The 13880-nt window shown below is 40.6% G+C and overlaps 1 protein-coding gene across 1 annotated transcript in view; it reads left to right on the top strand.

Annotated features, from left to right (window-relative positions):
* Window positions 1–13880, top strand: part of DPH6 (diphthamine biosynthesis 6) — a 259679-nt gene that overhangs the window by 185900 nt on the left and 59899 nt on the right. The gene's annotated exons all lie outside the window — the stretch shown is intronic.

The raw sequence follows: 13880 nt of genomic DNA, 5'->3' as shown, positions 1-13880 counted from the left end.
CCCACAACAGACATCTTGTGAGATAGGTGGAGCTGAGAGAGTTCAGAGAGAACTGTGACTAGCCCAAGATCACCCAGCAGGCTTCATGTGTAGGAGTGGGGAAACCAACCCTGTTCACCAGATTAGAGTCCACTGCTCTTAGCCAGTACACCATGCTGGCTTTCTCTAGGTAGTGAGTCTCCAGTGATCACCACCAGTGAGTCCTCGTGCATCAGAGGACATAATGAGACAGGGCAGGACCCTTTCCAGGACTTTTTTGGCCTCAAAGTCCACCCCTGCTCTTCCCCGCTCCCCCACTCAGCATTCTAACTACTACACCATACTGGCTTCTAGAACATCTTTTTGATTCTGTTTGCTCATATATAAAATACTAGAATCAAGTTCATATTTTTAGATTGAATAGGTGCAGAGACATTTGTGTGCCTAGGCTGAAAAATAGAAAAGGACCTAAAAGGTTAGTAGTCATGGCAACTCCCTGTAAGACACATTTTCACAGCTTTTCCATGTATATTTGCGTGGTGGTATGCTGTTTGGAAGAAGGGCAACAAAATCCTTTGCCACGTCTCTCTAGGCATTGCAGAAAAGTTGGGTCATTTTTCGTAAGCACCACGTTTTCTGAGACAAACCCTAGAAATGGATTCCTGCTCAGGAAAGCAACATAGGACATGCTTTGGACATATCCCTGTTGAGTCAGCATCTTTTATGTAATTAAGGCTGCAAGCTTTAATAAATTTAACTGATATATTAATCCACTGGTTTAATTGACTAGGTCCCATTTAAATTGGGGAGGGCCAAATTTTATTCAGCAAGGTTGCAAATTAAAGCCACTGCTGTTAATGCTTCAGGACTGTGCTTTATGCAACGGAGGGAAAAAATAGTAACAATGACCTTTCCTTTTAACTGTGGTTTTTCTTTGTTGAACTGTAAATTAGGTTATACTTCAGTCTTTCAAAAAGGCATCTGGGTTGAGGTCTGGAGAACAGTCAATTGATTTATCAGCTGAAAGACACATGATTGATCATTTTTATCAGTTTGCCAGAATTTTATCAATTTCTCCGTTTCCTCTGCAATTGCCACTTGTGTTTTAGTATGTCTTCTGTTGTCACTTAAGTGTTCCAGATACTCCTCCACTTTCTTCTCTCTCCCATCATGACTGCTGTTGCTTGACAGGATGGGGAGAGGAGCCATGTACAACACAGGAAATGATTTCTTTGCATCTCACTTTCCAACCTTCTGATTGTTCGTTCCTTCATGTTACTAGAAACTTCTCACTCCTACGCCCTATAATTTTGTTCTCTGTTACTTGGGCAGATCAATATCTGGAAAGAAAGGGGGAAGGTAAAGTGCATGTATGTCTTGTTTATTTGTTTGTTTGTTTGTTTGTTTTGTAAAGAAAAGCCATAGTGCTTTCTGTAACTTCTAAAAACAGAGGACTGCACAAACAAAGCCACAACTTGGAAATGTCGCAATACTGTTGTGTCCATTAAACAACAGCTAACTCCAATGGCAAAAGGTCAGCTTAGGATCATCTCAATTAGTTCAGATTTATGGGTTGATCATTCAGATAATTTATGTCTCTTTTTTAAAAAGATTAAGTAATTTAAAGATAGTGTTGTAGTGTATATGGCTTTAGGGCATCAACTATCCGTTACATTGAAAAAAATCTGGTTTCTAAAATGAATTTTTTGAAAACATTTCAGAATATTCCTAATTAGATTTCTGCCAGCTAATCTACATTATTTACATACGGTCTGTTACAGTCCAATTCTAATGGGGGGAAGGGGTTTGGAGCCAGCGTGACCCTAGCTCCAGTGTTGATGGCACATGCGCTGACTAAAGTGGTACCAACACCGGTGCTGGGGCACTTACGCTGGTTCTGAGTAGCTGTGCGGTAGCGCGACCCTCGGGTGCCAGGGCAGCCTCACCGGCAGTATTTTCCTGGCGCAAAGGCTCGCACTGGCATCAAAAGGGCATTCCCGGGGCTGGAGCTGGCATTAATCAGCTCCCAAAGCCCTTTTGGCCCAGGTACGCCCCTTTTTGCAGGTGCCGAGTTACGCCTGCAAAAAGAGGTTGTCTTGGGAGAGGCATTTTCAGCTTGCTACACTTGGCAGCCAGCCGTGCAGAAGGCAGCATGGCCGCACTGTTCCCAGGCCCTAGGTAAGTACCCCCCCTTTTGGAGTGCACTCTTAGTCCCTGTGATCACACTGAAAAATGAACAGTTACCCTGTCAGCAACAGTCGTACAGAACTCCAAATCAAGGATTGGGGAGAAGAATTCACACTTGGGGCGAGGAAGGAGTACAGGATCCCACAGCTCACAGGGAGAGGCCCTCCTGACTGACAACCAAAGAAGCTCATATGGTGAACACATGAGAGAGGACCTTTTTGGTGGCAGCTCCATGATTATGGAATAGCCTTCCCAGGGAGATGCACCTGGTCCCTTCACTTTCAATCTTCAGGTGGCAGTTGGAAACAGTTTTATTTTGGACTGCATTTTATTAATTTAATTTTTATTTATTGGCTGTCCAATAAATTTATTGGAATTTTAAATTGCAGTCTTTTATTTGTTTTTTGTTTTGTTTTTAGTAATGGTTGTTTATTTACATTGTAAGCCACTTTGAGTTCTGCAAGGAGGAAAGGTGGCGAATAAATGCTTTAAATAAATGAATTAAATAAGCAGCTGAGTCTCTGAAGCGTAGCTATTTTTTATATCTTTATTTGATCTGTATACTCGCAACGTAGGAAGTTTTTGCAGCAGTCCCCACTACCTGCAATGAGTGTTGAAAGGAAAAGAGTATTATGGGAACTATTTACTTATCTCTCGCGAACCTATGCATTTTGTCCTTTTTCATGGTTGTCACTGGTTTCCTGTCAGAGGCTCTGCACCATTAACAGCTGCATGGCATGCAGAAATTCTGCAGGTGTAGCATTGCTGCAGGTGTAGAGCCAGGATACAGGATGATCTTGACAGGCTGGAGAATTGGGCTAAAACCAACAAAATGCATTTCAACAGAGATAAATGTAAAGTGGATCTGTAACTGGTTGACAGATTGCACCCAAAGAGTGCTTGTTAATGGTTCCTCATCCATTTGCAGAGGAGTGACTAGTGGAGTGCCTCAGGGATCTGTTCTGGGCCCTATGTTGTTCAACATCATTATAAATGATTTGGATGAAGGAACAGAGGGGATACTTAGTAAATCTGCAGATGATACTAAAGGGGGAGAGGTAGCAAATACGGTAGAAGACAGAACCAGGATACAGGATGATCTTGACAAGCTGGAGAATTGGGCTAAAACTAATAAAATGCATTTCAACAGAGATAAATGTAAAGTTCTGCATTTAGGTAGGAAAAATCAAATGCATAATTATAGGATGGGGAAAACTTGTCTTAGCAGTAGTGTGTGCGAAAAGGATCTTGGGGGTCTTAGTTAAACACTGAACATGAGTCAGTCGTGTGATGTGGTAGCTAAAAAGGCAAATGCAATCTTGGGCTGTATCTACAGAAGAATAGTGTCCAGATCACGTGAAGTGATGGTATCGCTTTACTCTGCTCTGGTTAGTCCTCACCTAGAGTATTGTGTTCAGTTTTGGGCACCTCAATTTAAGAAAGATGTGGACAAGCTGGAACGTGTCCAAAGGAGGGCAACAAAGATGGTGAAGGGTCTGGAGACCAAGTCCTATGAGGAAAGGTTGAAGGAGCTGGGTATGTTTCGTCTGAAGAGGAGAAGACTGAGAGGTGATATGATAATCATGTTCAAGTACTTGAAGGGCTATCATATAGAGGACGGTGCTGAGTTGTTTTCTGTTGCCCCAGAAGGTTTGACCAGAACCGATGGATTGAAATTAAATTAAAAGAGTTTCCGTCTAGACATTAGGAAGAATTTTCTAACAGTTACAGCAGTTCCTCGGTGGAACAGGCTTCCTCAGGAGGTGGTAAGTTCTCCTTTCCTGGAGGTTTTTAAACAGAGGCTAGATGACCATCTGTCAGCAATGCTGATTCTATGACCTTAGGCAGATCATGAGAGGGAGGATATCTCGGCCATCTTCTGGTCATGGAGTAGGGGTCACTGGGTGTGTGGGGGGGAGGTAGTTGTGAATTTCCTGCATTGTGCAGGGGGTTGGACTAGATGACCCTGTTGGTCCCTTCCATCTCTATGCTTCTGTGATTTCTTGGTATGGTGATATAGCAATAGGAAATATGTCCCTGTTGACTTGATCCCTTTTGTGCAGTTGTTGTTAGGCACAAAGTGTTATCAGGAAGAATGGTGACAACCCTAATTCCTTTCCAGCATGACCGGGACACTGTAAATCCATTCTGTACTTTACGGCCCCCACAATTATTAAAGCAATGCATCTTTAAATAAAAATATGTTGCAGTTTTTCACAAAATGCCTAAAACTTTCTGTAGCACATTGTCTAGCTATCTTTTGTGTTTTTATTCCTTCCTTATCATGTTAGTAAATGACAGTGTCATTCAGCGTGATGATTTTACGAGCAGTTTTTTATTTTTTGCTAACTCATTCATCGGAATAATCAATAGGAATAAAATAAGCCATATGGGTTATAGTCCACTTCTTTTGGATGGGCCAGATGGCATTATTGATAGATGGAAGCATTCCAAATATTTATAGTGTAATGAAATAGCAGTGACTGGCTGCAAGAGTTCATTTTAATTCACTGAGGCATATTATTGAGTCTGGGCTGAATTGTGTCATTTACTAACAGCTCTCTAAGGACATTGCAGAGCTATGTCAATCAAAGGGCATCTCTGTGAGGAACTCCCAGCAGCTTTCCCAGCACCACCATAGCTAGGGTGTTACTCTCACTGAGCTCAAACTCATTTCTGTTCACAGTAAAGTGAAACCAGGGAAACTCACACCACGGTGACACTGTGCTACACATTTTGTAAAACTAGACATTATGTGTGACACGGGATATTTTTTATGTTCGTCTGTGTAATTGCCCCACTTCGATGCATTTTATATTTAGGGGTGAGAGACCCTTAACAAGCTGCCTAACCAGCCTTAAGAATCCTTCCTTCTGCAGCTCTAGAACTGCCTCTAGAAGAGAAAGACAATGGGCTACAATACACTGACTGCTTCCAGCCACTCCCTATGGCCTGTTTAGGGAGCACTTGGTTCCAGAGGTGGTCAGCTCTTAATTCGGAGATGTGACTAATGCAACCATGGAACTCCCCTTGAAAAGGGGAGGATTCTTGTTTTTACTTCCTCCGTTCCTAAAACTAGGCTGGATGGAAGAAGCTGAGAGATAATGGAGGGAGGGGTCAGAGCTATGCTTCCATTCCAGCTACCCTGCCACCCCTGAAATCTCCTGGTCGTTTATTCCCAAGCTCCTTGCTTTTTATCCTTTAACTGCACCGAGGTTCTGGTATAGTATTCTAGGAGGCACACATACACAGGGATCCATGTGGAGCACTCATATGCATTGCTTCTGCTCAGACTAGGATTGCCAGCTCTGGATTGGGAAATACTTGGAGATTTTGAGGGTAGAGCCTGGGGAGGGCGGGGTTTGGGGAGGGGAGGGACTTCAGGGTACAGTGCCAGAGAGTCCACCCTCTAAAGCAGCCATTTTCTCCAGGGGAACTGATCCTGGTTGTCTGGAGATCAATTGTGATAGTGTGAGATCTCCAGGTATCACCTGGAGGCTGGCAACCCTAGCTCAGACCCTGTAACTTCAGAACAATCAGGGCTCATGGGGTAGTTCTATCTGCAGTTATTTTCAGCAAGGGTTCTATAATTAAATGAGTTTAATTGGTCTAACTGCTAAGGGTAAATTACTTTGAAAAATGTTGCTGCAAACCAGTTTGACTTGTATAATTTTACACAGTTGTGTTTTGCCTCTTCTGCCACATAAGGATGTGGCAATTCTTTACGCAATGTTGTGATTTTTCAAAATTCTTATTCTAGCTTTCTAAAGCGAGTTTCTTTTTGAGCTCATGCACAGAACACGCAGTGTGTTCAGGCAGCACAGTAATAGTGGGATTCTCATCTTGTGCCTTGCAAATTTCGTTTCCCTAGGGTCAGGATTATACAAAGCTTTTATATTCTTTTGAGGTAATTATAATGAAAATATTTAACATAGGTCACATATAATAGAATTCTAGTTTTTTATTTTATTTTTGAAATTACTGTATCTTTTGACACTTGCCCTATGTAGTCATGCTTTTAATTTAAAAAAAATTATGCTGGGGGAGAAAGGGCACTGTTGAAATACAACATTATAAATGTTGAGACATAGCAATTTCAGGCTTACAAAACAATAAGGAAAAATCAGAGAATAACATAGCAAGATCACAATTAAGACAATCACCAATAAGTTGATCAAAGTTGAACAGAGCCACAAAGTTTTCACCTGGTGCTAGAATACAGGCAGTAAATGAGCTAGATACACATGGCCGGGGGGCGGGGGAGATCCACAGACATAGTGCCACTACTTGTCCCCCTGAGAAAACAGACGCATCCAAAGAAGGACTTCCCTGAAAGATCAAAAGAGGTGGCCAGGTTCCTACAGGTATTAGTTTTCCAGGAATGTCTGGTGTTTAAAAGGTCCAAAGCAGTACTTGCAAGAGTACCTCAAAACCATTTTTAATGCAGAGGATACTGAATCGTGATGGGCCTTCGTCAACAGCCTTGCCGCAGCAGTTTGGATCATCTGAAATTTCAAGCAGGCAGCCTCATATAGAGCACATTACAATAGGTAACCAGAGCTTTAACATTTTAATCTCTGTCCATTGGGTGCAATATATGCCAGGGATCAATCAAATATAATTCAGCCATATAGGCTTTAAGTGTAGATCTTATCGAAGTGGGGGGTGTATCTAGTATGTTATTAAAATCTCCCTCCACCAACAGATAGTCATATGTAAAATTTAACAAGTGGCTGAAACATTGGTTAAATGTGTCTGGAGTATCTACAATTGGACCATACACATTAATCATAACACTAACAGAATCAGAGCTTTTCACTACCAAAATAATAAAGCGACCATTAGGATCTGTAATCACTTGCTGAACCTGAAAAGAAACACTTGTGTATCAATATTACAACACCTTTTGATCCATTAGATATATTGGTCACATATACCTTCCCAACCCAATCCTTACACAAGTAATTCTTATCTGTTATCATAATATGCGTTTCTTGTAAAAAAAAAAAAAAAAAAAGCCACATCAACTTTATGATCTTTCACCTTGGAAATAACCCTTTTATGTTTATTAGAATCCCTCAGGCCCTTAACATTCCATGATATCTCATTGAGTATAACACTTGAAAATAGTATATGTGATCCACAATGCCCAAATCCCCAGCCATGGAAAAGTTACCGTAGAAAGTACATTTGAAGTAGAAGTTACTAAGATGAGCAAAAAAAGAAAAATATCTCTATAAACTATCCACCACCTATGAAAAAAAACTATGCCCATTCCATTAAAAAAAAACTATTCCCATTTGCATATGCTTCTCATAAGAAGAAACTGTTAGTTTTTTTTAATTGTCTCTCTTAACTGCCACTTGTAGAATTTTCAGTTTTTTTCTTTTGGAAACTCCTGTCACTTGAGGTTCTACGACCAGGGCAACTCATCATTATGCAGCTGTCCATCACAGTCTCACTGTTGGCTGTGCCCACCAAAACTGCCTCTGTCCTTTGCTAACTTACTGAAGAGTTGGATCGTAAGTAGGGCTTCTGGAAACTGTAATAATTCCTTTACAGTACTGTCTTTCTGTGTGCCCTCTTTGTATTATATATATTTGACACTCAGCTCTATCTTGCGCTTCCAGCAGATCCCAGGGAGGCTGTAGAAACCCTGGACTTGGTGCCTGGAGGAAGTTTTGGAGTGGATGTGGGCGAATAAATTGAAGCTTAATTCTGACAGGACGGAAGCGCTACTGGTGGGCAGAAAATCTGACCCGAGATTAAAGGTGTCACTTGTTCTAGATGGGGTTACACTTCCTTTGAAATAACAGGTCCATAGTCTGGGGGTGCTCTTTGACACAAGCCTACTGCTGGATAAGCCAGTGGAAGCTGTGGCCAGGAGTGCCTTTTATCAGGTTTCACTGGTTAGCCATCTGTTGCCTTTTCTGGTCAAAAAGGAGCTGGTCACTGTGGTTATATCGAGAATAGATTAGTGTAATGCACTCTTTGTGGGGCTACACTTGAGAAGTGTTTGGAAACTTCAGTTGGTACAGAATGTTGCAGCCAGAATGTTGAGTGGAGTGGGCTGTAGGAACCGTATCATTCCAGTCTTGGCCCATCTACACTAGCTCCCAATTATTTGTTTCTGGGCACTCTACAGGGTGAATGGTGCTGACCTTCGAACATACCTGAAGGACTACCTTATAAACTCACCTGACCACTAGGTCATCTTCGCAGACCCTCCTTTGGATGCCTCTGGCTTCTGAAATTATGCAGGTGGCAACCTAGGAGAGGGCCTTCTTAGTCATGGCAACAAAGCTCTAGAACTCTCTCCCCAGGGGGATTTATCTGTCTCCTTCTGTTGCTGTCTTCTGCCCGTGAGTGAGGACTTTTTTGTTTCATTTGGCATTCTCTCAGTGATCTCTCCTTCCTAACCAATGTTTCAATTGCTGTTTTTATGTTTTGTATGTATTTTAACTAACTATTTTTTATTCTTTTAATGACATGTGTTGGGGGTAGATTTTAATGGCTTTAAAATGTGATTTTATAACGTATGTTTTAAATTGTTAGCCACCTTGACTAATTGTTAGCCCTTGTAAGGGAAGGTCGGGTCATAAACTTTGTAAATAAATAAATAAATTATGGATGCCACTCTTAAATGTCAGGCACCCTGATCTGAAACACTCCTACATAGGAGTCAATCCCATTGAGTTCAATGGTGCTTACTTCCGAGTAATTGGGTTTTGGATCTCAGAGAAACAAAGACGTATTTTTGGTCCTTCTCCCCCATTTGATAGTTCCTCATTCAGGCTTGGATACTTCCATTGACTTGAATGTGAACTAGGGCTATTTTAATGCCTCTTTAAACTTTTACCCAGCACACGGTGCCAGCTACTGACCCAGCAACATGTATGCCAGCTCAGCAGTAAATAATCACTTGAACTGCTCTGTATTTTTCTTCTTCATCCATGAAGCAGAATAAATGCTTCTGGCTTGTATAATGCATTCTTGTAGCTCTCTGTCAGATCTCTCGTTGTGATTTACTCCCCCCCCTCTTTTTTTGTGCATGTGTCTGTCTGTAAAGATGAAGAAAAAAAATCTGTCTTAGTTTTGTTACAGATCTGCTGTGTTAACCTCAAAATAAAAATAACATAAGGCTTATATAGATTACTAATGGTAACTGGTTTCCAGTATCAGCTCTTCAGACTTTTAAAAGATTGGTTTCTAATTTACTAATCAGTGTGTAACATTCCACTGAGTTATGCTGAATTTAGTATTGCAGTAAGTTAGTCATCAGTTAATAGAATCCTCAGTATACATTTACTAAAGTTGAGCAATTAAAACATTGGCTTCCAGTGCCTAGAGATTGACATGAGAAACGTCTGAATCTATTAGCTCTTTCAGCATCCTTTGATACCATGGGCTGTTGAGTTGCAACTGCTGGACCTACCAAGTTTTCTTGGCATTCCTTTTAAGATTGTCCATTCCTTCCTGGAAGCAAGTTGGTGATGAGAGTTTGCTAGTGAACTCCCCAGGATCTTCCTTGGGAGACTTTGTAGAGTTCCACCCTGAACACCTTTCTCTTCCTGGAGAAGCAATTAAAGCTGAATCTAGACAAAAATGAAACTGAAACAGTCATCACACTTAGTAATATGGAGAAGTGGAATGGCAGTTGGTCATGTGACCTAGACGATCCTGGCAATTTAGGATGTTGCAGTCCTAGGGGTCTTTTTTAACTCACCACTACAACCATAGTTTTAGTGTACAACCAGATGTGCTTTACATCACAACCCTTAGAAATAATATTTTTTTTATTTTGACTGATCCATGGAAGTTCCTTGTTAACTCTCCAAAATCTGCTGGAAGTTTCTATATGGGTTGGTTACATTAATAATTAGTAATATGTTTTGTTTGTCTGTGGGACCATGTTAGGAAATATTGGAGGAGGAAATATAGGAGGAAATATTGGAAAGTGAAACAATTATTTTCCCCAGTTTTGAGTCAAGATGGTTCATCCAAAGCTTTCCCTTTTCTAATTCCAAGACAGATTTCCTTTAAAATGTGATATTGAGTACAGGCTCGAACATGATGAGACTGGAAGGCACAATTAATTTGAGAGCTATTTTCTTTCTTTCTCAGTTTTTTAATAAACCTTTTCTACCACGATGAAAAATGTGACAGTAGTTTACTGTAGCAGTTTTTTAAAACCCTAGGAAATATAAAAAGCCCTCAAATGTATTTTAAACAAGAAGGTTTAGACTCTTGCAGTGCATTGCCTGCTCAAGTCATCGAGTAATACAAAGCTAATATTAGCACATGATAACTACATTCTCAGTTTCCTTGGGTAGCCTAAAGTTGTAATAAAGCTTTTATTGTAGGAACTCAACTCTCAGTAGTTCAGCGGAATTCAATATTTTGAAGGCTAAGCAAGCTTTCAAAGTCATCCTCTTACAAATATCTGAAATGTCTATTCTGAAGCATAATGTAAAGTATGATTTATGCCCAGGAAGGATTTTAGAGATTAAATTATCTGCCTCTTTTCTTCATTTGAGTACACCTTCACAATTGCTTTTCATCATTTAGACCTTTTCCATCTTTAAAACCCCTTTAATTCAGTTCAGCTGCCTCCTCCCCAAAAGTCTTATTTTTGACACTGCACAGAATAAAATGTAGAGAGTGATAGTCTCTGATCATATTCCATGTGACAGACTAGATTTGCTTCCTCTTTATATTGCTATCAATTTATGACTTTGTTCCTTAAATAGTTATCTTTTCCTCCTCATTGTAACAGATATATTGAATTATATATGTTTGAAAGGTACTTCAAGGAATCTTAACTTTAATCATTATTCTTATCTTGGGTTGGGAACCTATAGTTTTGGCAAGAAAAATAGCCTTTCGATACGGCAATTATTTTCTTATCAATTTTATATTTTCATATCTTTGTGTTTAGCTGGCATACAGCACTTGACTTTACATTTAGCTCTGCAGGAAATATTTTAAACATTATTATTACAAAGGAAGAAATCAAAAATCAAAGTGAATTCTGAGTACAATGCTGCAATATAGGAAGGTACAATTTCTGTAACAGCCACTTGCATTATACTCTAGAACTAACTCACAGCTTGAAAGAAGGTCCCTGCTGGGGAAGAAATGTAGGGGAACTAGCAAGAGCTTTACCACATCTGCTCCCTGCTGCTAATAAGCTTTAACCTGTTTCGTTTTTATTATGCTTACTGTTTAGATATTTTGCTTCCAAAATTATTTCTGTAGCTCTGAGCATACTTAAAAGGGATCGTGGCATGAAAGGCTGTTTAAATATGTAAGACCGTCAGCCAGGGAGATTATAGGTCATAATGAGTCAGATGGCTTCCTTCTGCTTCTTCTGCTTTCAGAGTTCAACCACAAGTGCTTCGGAAAGGTGGAAGGTAAAAAATGGATGATGCATGGGATTTTCTAAACATAGTAGCACTTTAGAAACAATATATTTGTTCTAACAGAAGTTGTGCTTCCAGTACTGTGCTGTGTTCAGGATACCTATTTACCATTTTTTACATTAGGACAGTGGAAAAAAATGTGTTCTATTTAGGGACAGGTATATCGATTTATCACATTTGTATCCCATTTCCCTCCAAGGAGCTCAGGGCACTATTATGTGGTTCTCTGTTTTATCAACACCACATTGTTCTGTGACAGAAATTAAGCTTAGAGAGAGTAAGAGCAATTGTCCATGGTCAGTCAGTGAACTTTGTGGCTAAGTGGGGATTTGAACCTGGGTATCCCCATACCTAGCCCAATGCCACCTAACCATAATGGCTCTCATAATACTTTAGACATCAACTCAGGCTTGCTATTTATGAATTTCTCTACCATTATTTTTATTTATTTAGCACTATGCAAAGATCAAGATGGCAATGTTTTTGCCCTGAAGAGATTACAATCTAAAACTGGACATAAGAAAGATAGAAAACAAAAGGGAGGGAGTTGGGGATAAACAGGGGAAGGATATATATATATATACACACACACACACACACTTTGTTACACAAGATTAGGCTTAATTTCAGTAGGAAATGGGAGTTGTGCCAAAGGCTTCACAAAAGAGTTGCATTTTGAGGAGGGAGAAAGTGAGAGGTGGCATCATAAAGGTGCTCTGGCAGGCTGTTCCAGACATAAGGGAAAGCAAGAGAGAAAGGGTACAGTCATTTGAGAGCAAGAAAAAGTTGAGAATGGTGAAGCTGGAGGGATGAAGGACATGGACAGAAGTGTATCTGAATATGAACACAGAGAGGCAAGATGTTGCAAGACAGTGGAGGCTAGCAGAGGTAAGAATGGGGAATTTGTGCCTGATTTGGGAGTGGACAGGAAGCCAGTGTAGCATTACATGGTCAGAAAGAAGTATGGGGCAAATGGTTTTGGCAGCAGAGTGGCAAAGATGAGGAGGGAATTAAGACAAGAGAACAGAAGACCAGAGATGAGGCGGTTGCAGTAGTTGAAGTGAGAGATGGTCAGGGTGTGACCCAGAGTTTTTAGTTGGGGATGGAGGGTGGAAAGGAAGGGTATATTTTCTCACTGCTATAAAACTTGTTATATGAGTAGAGAAAAAAACTAGATTAAATCAATGTCATTGGAAGTTAGGGTATGAAGTCAAGTAGGAGATAGTATTCCATTGAATCAAAGACAACAGAGAGATCAAGGAGACCTTTTGGATATGGTAGTGAGAACATTATTAGTAACTTTGGTGCCATGATTTCTTTCATAACTCTGCACACTACTGTATAATGTAGTACAGTACAAATGTTACTGCAGTAACATTTTTTGTTTGGAAGTTAGAGTGCCACCATTTTGTCTGGGCAGGAAGGGTACAATATAGCATGGTATGGTGTGTGCCAAGGGAAGGATAGATGGGACTTAGAACATAACTCACAATATAAAAATTCAGCTACCATGGAGTAAAGCTGGCTCCTCCCTGTGGAACCTTTATGATACATGAAAATATTTCATAGAAATAACCCTATTTATACATCTGTATAGTAATATCAAGTCGGCCAAATCTGAGGATGCTTAAATCTGGTAACTGGAGAAGTGAATGACCAATGCAGATCTTTCTATAAACCTGAAAGGGGCCCCAGGTTTGCAGAAAAAATATGAAATACTTTTAAAAAATGGAGGGTTTTTTTAAAAAAAAAAAAACCATAAAATGATTAAAGGAGCACCTGTAGCTTTAACATACAGATTATCTCACTGGCCGTTACTATGCACTAAATGGGAGGGGGCAGGGCCGTTTCCAGGCCTATTTTTGGCCTTTGAGGGAGGACACATTGGGGCCAGGCCTGTCTAAGGTTGCCAGCTCTAGGTTGGAAAATTCCTGGAGAGTTTGTGGTGGAATCTGAGGAGGGCAGGGTTTGGGGAGGGGAGAGGCCTCAACCAGATATAATGCCATAGAGTCCACCCTCCAAAGCAGACATTTTCTCCAGGGAACAGATCTGTGTCGTTTGGAATTCAGTTGTAATTCTGGGAGATCTCCAGGATCTCCATGGAGGTTGGCAGTCCTAGGCCTGGCAGCAACCACTGGGTGACTTCATACCACCCAATCTGCATGACTCAACTAGGCCTCGCTGCTTGTTACTGTTCAACAGCAGCCACCCTATGAAATCTAGTATGCTGTAGCGGCTGGAGCTTCGGAGTATGGTCTGGGAGACTCAGGTTTGAATCCTCTTCTTGCTGTG

Source organism: Euleptes europaea, chromosome 6, assembly GCF_029931775.1.
Source record: "Euleptes europaea isolate rEulEur1 chromosome 6, rEulEur1.hap1, whole genome shotgun sequence".
In the NCBI taxonomy this organism is placed as follows: domain Eukaryota; kingdom Metazoa; phylum Chordata; class Lepidosauria; order Squamata; family Sphaerodactylidae; genus Euleptes; species Euleptes europaea.
This window is presented reverse-complemented; position numbering and strand designations above follow the sequence as displayed.